This window comes from Neofelis nebulosa, chromosome 7 (genome assembly GCF_028018385.1).
Source record: "Neofelis nebulosa isolate mNeoNeb1 chromosome 7, mNeoNeb1.pri, whole genome shotgun sequence".
Taxonomy (NCBI): Eukaryota; Metazoa; Chordata; class Mammalia; order Carnivora; family Felidae; genus Neofelis; species Neofelis nebulosa.
In genome coordinates, this window is record NC_080788.1 from 146,345,421 (window position 1) to 146,352,477 (window position 7,057).

Sequence of the window (7,057 nt, forward strand, 5' to 3'; positions counted from 1 at the left end):
CAGTGATCACTTGCAGAGACACCAGCAACTCTCCAACTTTCTTCCTTCTTTTGTTTCTTAAAACACGCAAACGCATCCCGATTACTTGAGCAGCAAGGTCAAGTCCGTGGAGGCTTCCAGCACCATGGATTCACTCCTCCAGGCCGCGCTGGTGTCAGTCAGAGCTTCACTTTGCCTCAGCCTGCTCCTGCTCGGAACTCTCGTGTCGTCCCCAAACCCTTCTCTTGAGATCGCTGTGTCTCTGGAGGCTCATCTCGCCGGCGAGCTGGGAGAGGCAGCGCACGCAGACCCCTTCGGGACCCCTTCGAGTCCTGACGTGAACGAACCAGAGGTTTTATTTTACAAAATGAGACATTTGGGAAACTGACGCCTGAGCGCTTCGTGGGTTTAAGGAATGACACCTTTTTTAGGTGTGCTAATGGTCCCGGGAGGTGGCCCTGGGCCAACGGAGTGGAGGCTGGGAGAGAGGAAGCCCCATACTCCTTGGACGTGGAAGGCTTTGCATTTTCTTATATTTATTTTTGAGAGAGAGACAGAGCGTGAGCAGGGGAGGAACAGAGAGAGAGGGAGACACAGAACCCAAAGCAGGCTCCAGGCTCCCAGCTGTCAGCACAGAGCCCGACGCGGGGCTCGAACCCACAGACCGTGAGACCATGACCTGAGCTGAAGTTGGATGCTTAACAGACTGAGCCACCCAGGTGCACCTCTTTTTTTTTTTTTTTAAGTTTGTTTGTTTATTGAGAGAGAGAGAGAGAGAGAGAGAGAGAGAGAGAGAATCCCGAGCAGGCTCCATGCTTTCAGCCCAGAGCCTGATGCAGAGCTTGATCTCACCAACCCTGGGATCGTGACCTGAGCCAAAATCAAGAGTCAGATGCTCAACCGACTGAGCCACCCAGGTGCCCTTGACATTTTCCATAATACAATTTTTAAAAGGAAAAAAGTGCCCCAGGCCGTTTCAACCATTTCTTTGCTCTAGACTTTCCAGGCAGCAGGAAGAAGTTCCCGTCTTTGCAGGTGCCCCAGACTTACTTCCCTCGGCCTCCTCTGAAGTCAGGGCCCTGGTGTTTCTCTAGGGTTTTCCAGCATTGGGGCAGGGGGCAGTGGGTCACACGCTGCGGGGCAGGTGGGAGAGGTAGGTGGCCCGTCCCTGGCGGGGCCACAGTGAGCCATCCACTCTCTGCTCCTCGCATGGATCCAAGGCCACAGACCCAGGAGTGGGTTTGTTGTGGTGGAGGGTGGGCCTTGCGAGTGGCCCCAGCACAGAGGGAGGGAGGGCCCTTGCTTCCTGCCCTGGAGAAGGCTGTGTCCCACAGCTCCCAACTCCAGAAGACCACCCTGTTTCCTCCTTCCCCACCCTCCCTCAGCCCTGCCCCCGCCCCACTGACCTTGTCCCCCAGAAAATAGCGCAGAAACCCATTTCATTGCAGCGTAATTGACATGTGATGGATGGCGCCCATGTAACTGTCCCGATCCAGGAGTCCTGTGTGACCCCATCCCCTTTCCCCCCGTCTCCCCTGCCAGGCCCTAGGCAGCCGCTCTTGGCCACCATCATAGCATTTTCGAGAAAGAGGCTCTAAATGGGACTGAACCAGCGACTGAGGTGAGGAGTGAACGTGGTTTCAGAGGCACCCTCAGAGCAGGTAGCTGGCACATGGCGGTCGGTGGCGCTCCAGCTGCCCGCACCAGCAGCCTTAGGCTCCCAGGATGCTAGGTGCATGGGCCAGGGCTCTGAGCTGCTAGATACACAGAAGAGGCCTGCGGACTCGGAGACTCAGGCCGCCAAGGAATGCGGGCTGCGGGCTGAGGGGCGGGGGCGGCAGGGGTGACCGGGGCCTGTTGCTAAGCTACGGGCACAATGGACATTCCCGGCACTAGGCAACGGGGGGGGGGGGGGGGGGGCGGCGGGGCCGTCGCTGAAGGAGAGGTGGGGACTGGAGGCCCAGGCCCCCCCCATCCCCCAGCTCTGTGCCCCCGCCAGGACGTGAAGGTGCACTGGCTGCCTGGGCCCTCGGGGTAGAGTGCCTGCCCTGTGCCGGCCCCAGGCGCCCTCCTGGACCCAGGCCCACTGGCTCGGTTCCTGCAACGCCCTCCCGGCCTCTGCCTCCTCCGGTCCTGCTTCCTGGCTGGTCCCCCACCATCTTGATGCAGGAATTTCAGGGGTCCTGGGCAGATCTTCGAGGTTTTGGTGGGACCCCAGTCCTCTGCCGTCTGCTCTGTTCCCCAGCCCTCAGGCTCGGCACCCCCGCCTTCAGCCCAGCCTGGCCAGGGCTGGCTGTGCTTGCAGCCCCCGCCGTGGCCCCGCTTGCGGCCCCCGGTGGCCGTCCCCAGCGTCCAGCCTGGCCTCTGTTTGTCTGGGACAAGACGAGGGCTTTTGTGTTGCCCTTCAGGCTCCACTTCCTCCCTCCGCGGAGAGACTGCTAAGGAGCTCTGGGCCCAAGTGCCACCAGCTGTCCCTGGGGGGTGGGGAGGGGACGGACTCAGCAGGCTGGGGACGGAGGTCCACGTGGCTGGCCCCCGCCCCACGGCCCTCACTGAGCTCCTGGGTCAGGCCACCAAGCCTTTGCCCACGCAGCTCCCCCATCCAGTGCTTTCTGCGCCGTGGGCCCCCTCCCCCCAGGGCTCCCCCACCTCCTCTCTCAGCCTGGAGAGACCCCAGGGCCGCTGGGCCCTCTCCCCCCACCCCACTCCCGTGTGTGTACACACAGCAGATACACGCACGCACAGGCCAGGCGTCACGCGATCCGGAGAGAAGCTGGGTTTGGCGGCTGAGTGCAAGGAGCGTCGCCCTGAGCCTCTCCCCGTGACCACGCACCCCCAGGCCAGGGGACCAGCTGCCTGCCCCCTCGAGGCTGCCTCCTAACACCTCAGGCTCCCTGTCACCTTCCTGCAACCCCTACTCCTGAAGGGAGCTCGCCTGCCTGCCTGGGGGACAGCTAGACACAGACCCCCCCCCCCCCCCACTAAGCTGAGACCCCTCCAGCTGCCCTGGGCCCAGCATGGCATTTGGGAGGGGGGGTGCTGCACCTCAACTGCTGCTGTCACTCTTCAGGAGCGAAGCCGGGGAAGGGGCCCGCTCCCGTCCCCTCCCCCACTCCGTCTACTTTCCAAGGAGGAGGCCCAGGCCCGGCCTAAGCTGAGCTGGGGGGCTCTTCTAGGCTGAGAGCTGGGGACAAAGAGGCAGCTGCCGGTGGGGGGTGGGGGGGTGGGGGGGGGTGGGGGGTGGGCATGGCCTTTGTGCGCGTCCGGCCCCTCCTGGTGACCTCACTGCCGGCCAGAGAAGGGCCCTTTCTTCCCAAAGGCGGCTGTTGGGAATCCGCCTGGGGACAAAGCCGCTGCCAGGCGGGGAACAAGTGAGCGGATGGCCCCCCTCATGGCATAAATTAGGGGGCCTGAGGTGGAGGAGGGGACGGCGGCTGCAGCTGGCGCCCAGGGCGGTGGGGGAGGCGCGCCCTTCTTGTTCTCGTTCTCGTGCGCAAACGCACAGCCGACCCTCCCTCCCCCCCCCCCCCCCACGGGTACACGGGCTGCCCCCTCCAAGCCTCATTCATTCATTCCTCACGTGGTCATGAGCGCTGGCCTTGCGGACACAGACCACCTGCTGGAGGAAGGACTGGGTGCATGTCTGCCGGGCGGGGGCTCTGGTCCCCAGGGGAGGCTGGGGCTGAGCGTGCACGTCTGCGGGTGTCCGAGGTCCAGCAGGTGCCCCTCAGCCTGGCCAGTTCATCAGGTGAGGTGAGGAAAACGTTTGCTTTTAGATGAGTGGTGTCTTATGACATCCCCACCCCCCACCCCCCCACCCCCCCGCTGTGGGGCCAAGGGCTTCCTGTCCCCAGGGCCCCTGCCACTCCACAAAGTGTCCTCACAGCCTTATTGGCCCTTAGCCCTCAGGGCGCTGCCCCAGAGAGGACTCCTGCGGGAGACCCCGTTGGGTCTGGGTAGCCCAGGGCAGCCAATGGCAGCAGGGACATGTGGACGGACGTCACAGATAAGGCTCAGCCAGCGCGGCTCACCCAGGTGGTCCCTCAGGCTGCCCCAAGAACACACCCGGGTCTCCTCTGGCTACTTGCTTAGCCTCCCTGGGCATCGGAAACGCTTGACTGTCCCCAGCCCCACAGTTCTGAGTGCACCTGGGCTCCAGGCCAGACGGGCTTCCTGTAGGTGGAGGCAGCGGGCGTGGCACTGACCCTCGAAGGTCAGAGTGGGCCAGGAGGCAGGCACAGGTGAGCTTAATGTCAGGCCCAGGGGGTGTCCTTTGAAGGATGAACCTCCCCACCTGCCCCACCTGCTGTGAGTGGAATCTGGCCCTGGTGTCACAGCCCTGCTGTTAACAGGGGCTGAGGTGTCTGAGCGAGTGAGGGGCACCGGCCCTCCTGTGGGTCCTGTCCCATGAGGGGGCATATGGGCAGCTTGGGGCTCTGTCCCCAGTGCTCCAGGCTGCCCCCTCCCACTGAGATGCTGTCCTGACTTGGGGAGGCCCAGGCCTGAGGCCTTTGGGGTACAGAGAACCTCACGGCTGGCTGTCAGCACAGCAGCGCAGAGAGCCCTGAGGTTTCGGGGGGCTCCAAAGGTCTTTAGCAACCACTGAGTCCGCAGCTTACCAGGAGACTGGGGGCGGGGGGAGGGGGGGACTTGTGTGGCTGAGCACCTACTATGCTGGGCATTTCTGCCCCCGTCACTCTCAAGGGACAGGAAATGATCCGCACGGGCCTGGCCCCACATCCACGGTTGGGTGGGAGGCTCGGAGGAGGCCAAGGCTTCTAAGGCAGGAGCCCCCAAAGGCCAGGGTGTGCAGCCCCCCCAGGAGGCCTGAGAGCCCCGCACCCTCTCCTGGAACAGAGAGCCCGCAGGCGGCGGGGGCGGGGTGTAAGTAGGCCAGCGCTCTGTGCCACGTTGCCATGGTGCCGCAGCAGGCCTCCTGGGACGTTCCCAGGACACCTCTGGCCGCCTCCAGAGCTCCCTCTCCAGCCCCGCCCAGGCCCTGTCCCCAGGCTGGGGCTGTTCCAGTCCCTGGCCCCTCTGCCCCCAGGCCCCTCGCCCACCTGCCGGCTGCTGGGGGGTCCGTGGCACAATGTCTCAGGCCCACCTTGTCACACACACAGCACACACGTGCATGCACACACAGGCACACAGCGTGCAGCACACGTGCACACAGAGGCACACCCATGGCACACGTGCACACATGCACACACGCACAGCCACACAAGGCGCTCACTGGAGCTGCAGGAGCCATGGCCCTAGAGTCCCCGAGAGCTCCACCCACGTTCAGCCCCAGGCAAAGTGGAAGTGAGATGTCTGTGCAGAACTTCCGGCTCCAAGACCTGCCTGGGCTCCAGGGGCCACTAAGCCCAGAGCTGGGCTTCAGAGGCCTTGGCAAGGAGCCCACCTCACTTCATCTGCTTGCTGACGGTGGAGAGGAGGGGAGGGGGCTCTCCTGGCCTAGGATTTAGGGGACACACCGGTCTAAAGGGAGGACACGAGTGGCACCGAGTTCAGATGAGGCCGCCTCTGGGAGGTGTTGGGACCTGCTGGGCTCCTGCCCGCATGTTGGCTGTGCTCCCCCTCGCCTAGGGCTCCGTGGGCCACACTGGACTCGCCACTGCTCGCTTCACAGACAGTGGCCCAGAAACACACTGGTGCACACCTGCCTTGGCAAGGCCGCGGGCTGTCTCAGGGGCCCATTGGAGCACAGAGAGGCCCTGGGGCCCTAGGCAGCCCAGCCTGGCTCTCGTTGTCAACTGATGTCAAAGAGTGGAGTTTGGGCATCAGGGGAGAGAGCGGGGGTCCCTGAACCTCTGCGGGACCCCAGTGAGGGGGCAGGGAAAATGGCAGAGCCGGGAAGCTTCCCTGGGGAGGAGTGCTGGGAAGGGGCCAGGTGGGAGGGGCTGGGGCCCCTTGCTGGAGAACGCCCAGGCCCCCTTTGAGGGTCACAGCTGGGCCCCTGGGTCCCCTGCCGCGGCCTCTCCATCCGACGACACAGGGCTGGCCAGGGGTCATCCCCAAGTCCCCCCGAGTTTGAGCACACGCAGGCCCCTGGGAAACGGGACAGCCGCCTTACAAAGAGGCCCCACTCGACAGAAACCACACCTGTGCGGTGGCTGTGGCCTCCATGAGCGCTTGTGTCCTTTGGGGGAAGCGTTATTGTCTGTCAGAATCTCAAGTTCCCTGGGAAAGGCCTTGAGCTCTTAGCAATGTCAAGGCCTGAGCCAAGGGCCCAGCAGTGCCAAGGCTTCCAGGCCTCTCTATGGCATAACGCCACGTGAGGTGTGCTCAGGAGGGGCAGGGCTGAGTGCAGGGTCGGGGGGTGGCCGCTGAGAGGCCCAGAAAGCCTCCTTGGTCAGGGGCATGAGAGGCAGGGCAGAGGGGGGCTTCATGGAGGGGCAGGTGGATGGGCCGGAGCCAGGGCGCTTGGGCGAGGCAGGAGGCAGCGGACGTCAGGGGTGGAGGCAGGGAGAGGGCCTCGTTCCTGGGGCTGAACTGATGGCAAGGAGGCTTCCCTTGCGCCGAGGCCACTGCCACAGTGAGGCTGGCCAGGCTCGAGGCCAGGAGTTAAGGTCCCCCACTCCCCAGCTGTACCCTAGGCCACCCGCCAGGCTCCAGGGGAGCAAATGAGCCTGCCAGGGCAGGTGCCATCACCCCACACACCCTGCCCCACCGGCTGCTTGTGGGCAGCACGAAGCCAGCGTCCAGAGGCCTGCCTTGCTCGGTGACGGTGACCTTTGCCTGGCACACCATCGCCTGTGCTGCCCTCATGGCTGCTGACCCCACAGCACAGTGTGGGGACCCTGTCAGCCTGGGATGGCTCTGGGAGGGCTGCTGGGGGAAGCCCAAGCCTGGAGAAGGACAGGGGATGACATGGCTCCTTGAGTGCCAAAAGTACCAGGGGGAGGCCCAGGGAGGGTCAGGACCAGCCTTCCCTTCCCACAGCAGCCTTTCCTGACCCTGAGGGTCCAGACCGCAGCCCAGGCACACTTAACGTGCTGTGGGTCTTCTGGCTCCTTCCTCCTTTCCAGCCTTCCTTGACTTTCTCCACCCCTCTGCCCTAGGCCCCAGAACACCG

General features: G+C 64.1%; 1 long non-coding RNA gene across 1 annotated transcript; it reads left to right on the top strand.

Annotated features, from left to right (window-relative positions):
* The first annotated feature begins 294 nt into the window (after positions 1 to 294).
* LOC131517797 (uncharacterized) lies at positions 295 to 943 on the top strand. The gene is made up of 2 exons (XR_009264845.1): positions 295 to 698; positions 802 to 943. It is a non-coding gene; the product is annotated as an uncharacterized LOC131517797 (long non-coding RNA).
* Positions 944 to 7,057: the final 6,114 nt, after the last annotated feature.